At 40.5% G+C, this 11,428-nt stretch overlaps 1 long non-coding RNA gene across 1 annotated transcript; it reads left to right on the forward strand.

Moving 5' to 3' along the window:
• The first annotated feature begins 2,780 nt into the window (after nt 1-2,780).
• On the forward strand, nt 2,781-10,525 carry LOC111871961. The gene is made up of 2 exons (XR_002844138.2): nt 2,781-3,082; nt 9,432-10,525. It is a non-coding gene; the product is annotated as an uncharacterized LOC111871961 (long non-coding RNA).
• The last annotated feature ends 903 nt before the right edge of the window (nt 10,526-11,428 follow it).

Here is an 11,428-nt window from a genome sequence, read left to right on the forward strand (position 1 = left end):
GCCGAGGTCAAGTGAATGTTGGATTTATACATCCACTGCTCCATACGCCTTCATGCCGTAATGTTTAATTAGTTAAGTACAAGGACAACTTTACCTTTACCTAACCCGTGGACGCTACAGTCCATGATAAACCTTGGCCTCTCTTTTACAGTTTGCCAATCATAGAAAATCAGTAGGACTCCTTGAACTGGGAATCAGCCAGCCTCAAGGCCGCTACCTACACAGGACAACACAAACACAGAATAAACGCGAGCATCCACGTCGCGTGTTGGATTCGAACCCAAGACACCAGTGTTTGAGCGGATGAAGACAGTTCACGCTTTAGACCGGGCGGCCACTGTGATCGACTACTCGATTTAACTACTCTAGCCATATTAGGGTAGGAGCATAAATTACAGTCTTGCTTGCTACATGACAACCTCAGCTGGCCACCTGCTTCATTCTTCTCAGGTCCAAATGTATTCCTGCGCATATTCTTTGCAACACCGGCAGGCGTAATTCAGGTTCATAATTCAGAGTAAAAGACTATGTTTCACAACCACAACAATGCAAGACAACTATCAACATAATATGTCAAGTTTGTTGGTATTTTTGGTGTAACACAGGCCTCTGTCCTCCAGGTTGGGGGTTGGAGGCAAGGCTGAGGAGCTTGTTCTGTACAAAAATATTGTTGTGTAATCCAAAGAAGTGAAAGCCGGGTGCAATCTGAGAGAACATTTTAAGGAAGGCTACGGCTCCAAAATGCCTGTTTTTCCAATTGTGGTGGTGCTGACGCTGTTGATGATGATGATAGACTTATGTAGCTACGTTCTAAATAGATCATCTTGCGTAGCGTTGAATGGGAGGCATATTAACTGGCATACAAACTTATGTTTAAAAAAACTTTATTATTTTAATTCTAATATATTTCGGCCGTTAACGCTTACCATCGTGTTTTACCTACAACTGAGTAAAAAAAAAAGACTATACTAAAAGTGAAAATTTTGTTGAAACCTAAAAATGCATAAAAATTTCTATAGAATTGTGAATTAGGTTGGATTCGACCTCGAGTATCAAGGTTCTCCGACCCGAGAAAGACTGCGCTGGCAAGGACCAGCAGCATATACAAAAGAAGGACCCGTCCTCTCGTCAGAGAGGGCGCCCACAATAAACAAGACCGTAACTGTCAAAGAATAATACAGATCTGGTCGCAAGCCCCAGACGGGTGCTTTATGCCAAGGCAGACTGGCCGACTGACTGTCGGTCGTAAAATGAGACTCAGACTCAAGACACATGTTGTAAAAACAAAGTAAAGGTATCCCTGTAACAGGCCGTGGGGGCCCATAGGGTTGTGAGATGTTGAGGTTCCCACATTTTCTAGACAATCTGCTCACAGATGGCGGCAAGGTTGTCAGCCCTACACGCCGGTCGCCCTTTACTCCTAAGAATATTCCAGGAATATTCCTGGGACTCATTTCTGTTAGAGGCTGAGTCGACCCCAGGGCCACAGTGCGGCTGGAAGGATTAGGTCAATTGAAGAAAATCCAATGACCTCATCGCGATTTGAACCCGCGACCTTCCGGCTTGTAGCATAGTGCCTCAACCAACTACGCTACCGTGTGCCCCTACTTCATGTTGCAAGTTATCTGAATATTTGGAATAGCCATTTTGATGATTTCCTGTTTGGTGAACAACCCGGACAGATTAATAGGCCTGCAGTAGTGTCTCCTTGAGGTAGCGATCGATGTGTTGACGTAGTAACATGTATATCCCCGAAGACTGGCTGCATAATAAGATGTGTGTTTGTCTGGAGTACTGATGTAGTGAATGAAGCGATCTCAGAAATACTGTTGAAATACCGCTGCTGGGGTCAATTAAAATTTGTTCTATAAATGTTTGTAGATCCCTTGTTCTCAACATTGTCAATATCCGTCCAGTCATAGCATAATTATTTCTTGCGGACGGACACAGCACACAAGTGTACATAAATATTATAAATCCTGTTACGCATACGGGGGCACGCGGTAGCGTAGTTCGTTGAGGCACTATGCTATAAGCCGGAAGGTCGCGGGTTCAAGTCCCGATGAGTTCATTGGATTTTTTCAATGTATCTAATCCTTCCAGCCGCTCTATGACCCTGGGGTCGATTCATCCTCTAATGGAAATGGGTACCAGGAGTATTCTTGGAATAGTCTTGGAGGTAAAGGGCGGCCGGCGCGTAAGGCTGACAACCTTACCGCCATCTATGAGCCGATTGTCTAGAAAATGTGGGAACCTCAACATCTCACAACCCTATGGGCCTCCACGGCCTGTTACAGGGATTACTTTACTGTACTTCACTGTTGCGCATACACCTAAAATCATTTCGGAAAAATATATTGGCATTAAGAAGTTACATGTTCTATTAGTCTTTAATATGTGAAGAATCGAAACCATCGTTTTGGATTAAAATATAAATAACAGCGAATTCTTACATCCGTTATGGCATTTAAAGATATTCAGATTATTCCATATGATAGTTTATTACAATGGAAGTAGAGGATAACCCTGCAATTCTCCTGGCATAAGCCACTGCTCGTCGAGAGGGAGTAAAACAAGCCACTCTTAAATGCTGACACTGTTGGCACCTTCGAATTGTTCTAATTTCTGTTTTGTTTCTCTTGCGAAATCTCCTTACGGCTTAATGAAAGACGGCAATTAGGTCGTAGCGAACTGAGGAGGCCAGCAATATTAGTTTGTTTCGCGCACGCTAAATATAATACGGAACACATGAGTACACCTAAAGTAGTTGGGCGCGCGGTTTCACAATATACTGAATGTGGCGGCGTTTGTGACTGCTTGACTTACTTCGCCGAGCTCAAAGAAAATCAGACTGACATCTGTTCTAAGCGTTCTAAAGGGGGATAGACTGAAGTAGGCATATCAGACTCTGAGAGGCTACGCGCTTGCGTTCGACGCCTTTTAAAACATCCGAAAATACTGGGAAGTCGAACAAGTATATGTTGCTAGTCGCTGCTTGCTTCTCGCATGAACGTGGTACGCCCCCTACTCGAGCTCCTGTGTTGCTGGAGAGTGATTGTACCTGTTCTTCCCGGTCTTGAAGGTAGGGTGCCAAGTGACCTGAGAAAGTTCGTATTGGTGTTTGTTGATTGCTCTGTAGTTCAGTTCTCGGCTTATGTGTGCGCCTGTGACGAAGAACGAGTTATGATCGAACAGAATATTTGTTGTCGACTTCTTAGGCTCTTGAAATTTCAGTCGGATTTTGAAATTTCATTATAAGAGCCCTTGACAAATATTAACTCATTCTGATTTGGGCTGTGTCAGCCTACTTAAAAGTATGAATGTCTCTTTAAATTTATGTCGAATTTAAAAATACTTTAAACAGAGCGTAACAAAGATAATATTTCGTGATTAAGCCTGCATATCTTTCATATGATGAATGTTTCCTAAGAAACTTCATAAACATTTGTTCTAGGTGTGACGGCTAATATTGATGGGCAGTGTAAAGTAAAAAAAAGTAAAGGTATCCCTGTAACAGGCCGTGGAGGCCCATAGGGTTGTGAGATGTTCAGGTTCCCACATTTTCTAGACAATCGGCTCATAGATGGCGGCAAGGTTGTCAGCCCTGCACGCCGGCCGCCCTTTACCCTAGCACATTCCTAGAATATTCCTGGTACTCATTTCTGTTAGAGGCTGAGTCGACCCCAGGTCCAGTGTGCGGCTGGAAGGATTAGGTAAATTTAAAAAAAATCCAGTGACCTCATCAGGACTTGAATCCGCGACCTTCCGGCTTGTAGCATAGCGCCTCAACCAACTACGCTACCGCATATCATCGATGGGTACTGTAGGTTTGTATTTCCCATTATTAATATGAGGCATACGTTTTCTGAGCTAACGACTGATACGACTACGTTACTTCTGAATAATTTGAAGTATTGCCATAAATGTCTATTAGACTAATTTCTAGGCGTTATAGGTAAATTGCAAATCATAGTGGCGATTTAAGATATTTGTGGAATGTAACTAGCGTTTGTTTGAAAATATTCCTGAGTGTTTCAAAAAGGAGGTGTAATTGAAATACATCTTGCTGAACTAGCTAAATCTCTTTCTAAATCTACACAACGTATTCCTAATGGTTCAAATTACATCAGTATGAGTATGTGTGACGGTGAAGCCTAATTTTATCAGATTCAGCGAAAGGCAACTGCTGAAATGTTCCTACAGATGTTAACACTGACCGCGCCGGTACAATATTTATAATTCAGGCGTACCTCCAAAGAAAATGAAATCGTCTCTAACGTCATCTCATAATTAAGGGAACGAAATGAAGATAAAACCAGATAAGAGTAAAGCGGTAAGTCTCACGAGAGGTAGGGTGAAGGATCGTCTGATGTATTATTTTGGAGACAAAATAATTCCGGAGGTAAATAGCTTTAAGTTCCCAGGAATAATCATACGGAGCGATCTAAGATGGGCAGATCATGTAAAATATATACTACGAAAAGAATGGAAGGCTCTTCATTTAATAATGCGTATACAGAAACGGTAATAACAACACGAAACGTGTAGCCTATACGTCACTAGTGAGACTGATACTTGAATATGGTTCGGTATGCTGGGGCCCATACAGAGGATGGCAGGTTAGCGCTTTAGATCGGGTACAAAGAAGAGCGGCTAAATTTGCCAATCCTACAGATGAATTTGGCTGGGAAACTCTGGCACAGCGTAGACTGATAGCCCGTCTGTGCGCCCTCTACAAGGCGTACACCAGGAGACCAGTTTGGAGAGCGATAGGGGATAGCCTGCTTAAACCATGCTGCCTGAGTAGGGACAAGCACTGTTGTAAAGTTAGAAGCAGGAAACAAAGAACAGATGTTGACAAATATTCCTTTGTAAATAGGACCATAAAGGATTGGAACAGTTTACCTGCAGGCATACTAGCGTCTTTCGCCTGTAAACTAAACACTTTTAGAAAGAGGGTTAGGAAAGCTGTTGCAAGTACAGAGGCCTTAGGCTGAGCTTGAATGGAAAGAAGGGAAGTAATGTAAAGTGTCCTTGTTCGAGTGCAGTGAAACGAACACAAGCACGTTGCCCTCTTATAACTTTATATGTTTCGATTTGAACTGTGTGTACCTAATTTCTTCTGGCTTATTTTGGACTCCATCCATCGTCTGGTATGTAAAAGACAAAAGACCACGACGTTTCGGAGACTGGATCTGTCTCCGTCTTCAGGTGGGTAGGGAAGGATAAAACCTACTCAGTTGGGCCCGTTAGAAAGAGCTAGTCTCAATCACTGGACATACCAGACGATGGATGAAGTCCAAAATAATCCAGAAGAAGTACAGTATACAACATCGCAGAATCCTTTCAAGTCTATCTGTGTGCATCTTGTTTACTGTATTGTATTTTGTTTTGTATTGTTCTCTTATGTTATAGACTTTCCTTGTCTGTATCAGTGTAAGTTCTACTGCCACTGGGTGAACACCTAACTACAGTATAATAATAATAACAATACTACTACTACTACTACTACTACTACTACTACTAATAATAATAATAATAATAATAATAACTACACATTCAATATTGCAGCACAATTGAAATTTTTATATTTTATCGAAAATATTATCCAGTCAAGTGTTAAAGTGTGTCAGACCTTTCACTTTTATTTTCTACTTTCTCGTACAGAAATGTCTGTAACAATGTGTAGCTTGACAAGAATCCTCTCCTAGTGTTCCACCAATCTACACGCTTTCAGCAACTCCGAATATAGCCAGAATATATTAGAGAACAGAGCGCTGAGGAGAATATTTGGACCGATGAGAGATGAAGCGGTGGGAGGTTGACAATTGCATAACGAGCTTCATAACTTGTACTTTTTGCCCAGTATAATTAGAAAAATCAAGCCAAGAAGGATGGGATTGTAAAGCCGTGTAGCACGTGTGGGAAGAAGAGGAATGCTTATAGGGTTTTGGTAGAGAGCCAAGAGGAAAGAAACCACTAGGAAGACCTAGATATTGGTGGGAGGATAACATTAAAATGGATCGTAGAAGAATGGGATGGGGCGATGTGGACTGGATTCATCTGGCTCTGGGCAGTGGCCAGTAGAAGGTTCTTGTGAACACGGTAATGAACCTTCGGGTTTCATAAAATGGTGGGACGTACTTGAGTAGCCAAGAGACTTACAGCTTCTCATGGAGGATTCAACTCCATGGAGTCAGTGTATGTAGGAGCATGTGTGCCTCCACAGCGACTGGACGGTTTTACTGGTTTTATTCATACTCTGCAATTAAGAGCTAATTTACCATTGGTGAATATGAACATTCTAGCTCTAAAAGTAAAGACTGTTAAAATTGGCCCAAGAACTCAACATTGGAGTTTTCTCGAAAACGGCTGAAACGATTTTGGTCAAATTGTGTTAAAATATGGAGACAATTTCCCTAACTAAAACTGCTTAGCTGTTAACTTCAGAAAATTAACCGTACTCTCTCTAGTTCTGCTCCTCCATGTGTATATGAGAAAGTTTATGTAACTTTTTGCCGATTTCTTTTGTATGCAATAATTGCATACAACAGTTCGTTTCTTGGACACAGCTGACAAGCAAAATTACTTCTAATATGGTCTCCATGATGTATCGAAAATAGTAGGTCTACTGACATTGTCAGGAGTAAATCTGAACAATAAAAAATTATGCACCCTCCCCAATTTAAATTCTCCACGGCCCATAAAATTGCATTCCTTTGTCGGACTCAGCTTCCGGGATATTCCTTCATTCAACAATTAAAAGCGCCACAATTCAAATAGGACTATTATAAATACGCAAACGATTAACACTGAATTTGTGCCCCAGTGTAATCCATACTTGTAAATAGCATCACTGTCATTTACTGATAAGGATATTTAATTTTTCAGCTACGTCTGTATTTAACTTCTGATTTCAGTAAGATATAGGTTGTATGTTAAAAAAATTACAATTGTAATTGCTATTTTGTTATTTTTGCTTTTCAGATAGAAAATTTCTTGAATAAAAATATATGTTTAGACAGCGTCTATAATTTTCGAATAAATATTTTAGGCGTGAGAAACAAGTATAAACTGCCACGTGTAGAAGGGATACGAGCTAGTCTATGGCGGCTGTGAGGATCGCCAGCCATCTTGCACGTTGGGCATTGGAAGCATTTTCCGTCAAAGGCAAAAGGAAATGGTAGAATATTGTTGGCCGTAGATCCACAACTGAGGTCTGAGAAGGCAAAGTTTCACCTCCATGATCCCAATGCTCCCTAATTACTAATGGCATGGCATGGAGACCTAGGAACGCCTTACAACGTGCGCACTTCGGATGACAATAAGGAACAAGAGATCACTGAGGTCGCGGTGCAAGGGCCAAGAAGGCCCACCCCTTATACATTCATAGGATGATAATACCTACGCCCTTTGTCTTCCATGATTAATTGCTGATAAGGTTCGTCTTAACGGTTAAAACATAATTGTATCATTACATAACGCAATACCATTCAGGACTGTTACTTAGATCCTCAAATTAAATCAACAATTTTCCATTCAAATTCATTATTCACTGATGCACAATAGGTGAACCTACGTGTACTAGACAATAGCGAAACTACACTGAAGAGATACACTGTCCTAACTCTACTATACAGATCTGTGTAAAACCCAAATACAAGAATTCAGATGATACCTAAGTGAACAGAAAAAAAGAGTATATGAGCTATGCCACTGGGCATAAATCATTCACGAGCCAATACTCATTGAGCATATACATTTATTGCAGACACTGGAGATTATGCGTGATAAATGTGTGAAAAAATTAATTATTAACCTAACAGTCAAATTTGGGTTTCAATCATAATACAATTTGTACAAGTTTGTTTAGTTTAATTTTGCTTCTATGTGTAAGAATGCTAAACGTTTTAAGCAAGAATATATTTGTCTATAAGCTCAAAAACCAGATTAGCTAGTGCCATTTACTAAAACACATACTTGGCACTTACAGGCGTCTGCCTTTACGGTGTTGGTGTAAATCTTCGATCATCCTAGTAGCTAATTATCTCCGGGAACACGAAGTCTCCGTTTACATTCTATTACCCTCCCAATGAGAATTCTTGTATTTCAGTAAATATTCTCCTTATTTTTTTATTGCTAGTGGGGTGGGACTAAGTCCCTTGTACTGCGGCACTTCTGGCCTATTGTATCAGCCCCAGATGATAGGTGAGGGTGATTGTGGAGCAATTGGTGGAATGAAGATTGGCGCGGGAAACTGAAGTACTCGGAGAAAACCTGCCCCACCGCCACTTTGTCCACCACAAATCCCACTTGACCAGACCCGGGATCGAACCCGGGCCGCCTCAATGGGAAGTCAGCGACTAACCGCTTGAGCTATGGCGCGGCCAAAATATTCTCCTTAATGTTCATTCACTTTTCATTATCATTTTCCTATTACTCCAAAACCCAACTCCTATTATTCCTTCTAAAGAGGCAATATTTCTGAATTCTAGTTTCTTAGAATTTTATCAAAATGAAAATACGAACTATTCGTATGAAGCACATAATGTTGCCTTCATATGCAGTGAATCCTTGGACGCAACTAACTCCATGGATCAAAGTCTTTCTCGAAAAGCTGATAGTCGTTTATAAAGTCAATAAATTTCGTGCCTTCTACGTAACCCGAAAGTTCATTTCCGCTTTCACAGAATCCCAACTCTAGTCCATAATTCTCATCCAGTGGAATCCATTCCTCACCATCAGGCCTATTTCTTAAATCAACTTTAATAGTGGCTCCTATCCACGCCTATTTCGCCAAAGCAGACTTTCAATTCAGTTTCTTTTTAGACTTTATAGACCATGTATTTCTAATTTTCTCGTGCATTCTATATGCCCCGCCCATGTCATCTTCCTTGATTTTATTACTCTAAAAATATTTGGTGAATATAAAGCATTAAGCTACACCTCCTGTTACTTTGCCTTTTTAGATTAAAATACATGCTATCATCGTCATCACTGTCAATATTTCCGCACTAACGGGTGTCCCAAGTAACTTCGGAAATATACCGCCATATTATCCACAATGCTAGTTCTGCCAACTGCACAAGGTTATTCGTAAAAATATTACCCAAAGCTTAATCTTAGATGGTCTTTAGAAATTTATTTTTAAAAACAAAACAAAAAGCCCAACCGTTTCGAAACGGAACCAAAGGTCTAAAGTTTTAAAAGCAAAAGCCCAATTTTGTGGGCTAGTTCTTGGAATTAAATTCTAATGTTAAGCTTTAGATCTTGTTCCTAAAAATAAAATTCTAACTTTCGCAACGCTAACGTGGCTGTAAATTCTGAAGTTACTTGGTTCACTCTTCTCTTAGAGTGAGAGATTACGTTTCATACTTATACAAGACTACGGGTACCATGTACGCGTTTTAATTGGAATATTCTTTGCTCAGGTACCAAGATCTGGTAAACCCAGGAGAAAAAATAAACCGTCCATGGCCCCTGCACCTTCGACTAAACTTCCGTACGGGGAAGAAGAAAAGCGATCCGAGTCGCAAGGAGATGAAGACATTACAGGACAAGCACTGGATGTGGTGACAGACTTCAGTGCACACGTTGCCAGAAATGCCTCCCTCCAAAATTATAACTTCAAGGAGGGTGGAAACGTAACGGAAGACGCGCTGGGACGCATTTCTCGAGCCTTCTACGACCAAGACCGGCTTGCTGCAGACAACTATCTCTATCCGAATGGAATCTGGGGTTCCACTAACATGACTAACTTCTCATCGCTAGACGAAAACGATTACAGTGGTCAAATGCCTCCATCCATGTCGCGTTTACACGAGTTCCAGATCATCAAAGCTGTTGTGCTGGCTGCCGTTACAGTGGTTATTCTTATCTCTATATGCAAGATGGTGTTCCAGCTGTTTGTGCGGTACACAGTGAAACACGACAAATGACGTCAGCTCAGTACGCTACGTATGGAAACTTTTTACGGGAAGTCACGAAATTACAATCATCTGATTTTTTATTAAATGAATCTTGCCTATAAGACATGGCCTGTATATGAAATCGTAGACTGTACATGGAAATCGTTCATGCGTCACAAGAAAAAAGGTCGGCTATCAATGTGTTTTAATCATGTGAAGAGCGTCGTGTGGGCATACTGTTTATGTAGCATCTTTCGATTTCTGAATACTGGATTAACATTTCTAAACGCCTGTCATCGACAAAATTACGAAGAGGGCCTTTACATAATTACATAAAAAACTACTACTAGCTCAGAATATTCTAATGAAAAGTTCCATTTAGATCGCTAAATGTTCACCAAACATTAAAAATAGTTCAGAAAGATATTCATCTCTCTTTTATAAATACTGTACGTTTTGACATTTTTCAAGCAAGTATTCGCTTAGAGATATTTTATATAACTGCAACAGAACGTGAAGAAACATGTGGACATACATTATTTCAGAATTTCAATTACTGTCTCCCTCCCTCTTGGAAAAAAACGCAGTCTGATTGCAATAAACTGTAATTTCCCAAACATTTATTTCCGAGAAACAAATTAAATTTAAAATTTATTGTGCCTTAAAACACATATAATATTTCTTCCTATACGACAAGCTAGGCTCTTCAAACACGAAACACACATTCTTATTGTAGCACGTTTTTGTTCCCGCGCCCAGACACTGCTGCTAAGAGATGGGGGTGGGGCAAGGGCCTAACTTGGCTCACACTCTGTTAAAAAAACTTACGGTGAAGTCTCTAGATGCTGAAAAGACAATAAAATAGACATAAATGTGGAAAAAACACATCTTCCCATCACGGCGGCCTGGGGTCGATCCCAGGTCAGGTCGTGTGAAACTTGTGATCAACAAAGCGGCACCAGGGCAGGTTTCTCCAAATACTTCGGTTTCCATCTACGAGGTCTCGTTCCACCGACTGCTCCATATTCATTAATCATCCCATCAACGAAGCTATGCAGTCTCAATTAACTTCGTTAAAGAACAAAATTAAAACTGAAACTACAGCAATAACGAAACGACATTTTCATGTCGGTGATAAGCCCCGTGGATTCCGAGAAATCGCTCATTCAAAATATCTAAAACAAAGTATCTTAAATTATTTATGCGTATAAATGTAAACTGTGAAAATGTAATAATATTTATGGATTCCATCACAGTGAAAATTCACATTATGGTCTTCTTGGTTAAGAGACTGTGCAGAATAAGTGGGTGCCAGTGATTCAGAGGAATGCACTGTCTACATGTTCAGGGCTGATATATAACCAATTGAATACCTGGATCTCGAACAACCTCTCGCCGCTGTCCGAACTGATATAATAAAGATAAATTCCATGTATTTGTAACACCTAGCATAGTCTAGGTTTATATTTTCTCGCGAGTCTCCTAAAATAATACTCTGTTTAATTCGGTCTACCAGCTGA

The sequence above is a fragment of the Cryptotermes secundus genome, unplaced genomic scaffold (genome assembly GCF_002891405.2).
Source record: "Cryptotermes secundus unplaced genomic scaffold, Csec_1.0 scaffold30, whole genome shotgun sequence".
Taxonomy (NCBI): domain Eukaryota; kingdom Metazoa; phylum Arthropoda; class Insecta; order Blattodea; family Kalotermitidae; genus Cryptotermes; species Cryptotermes secundus.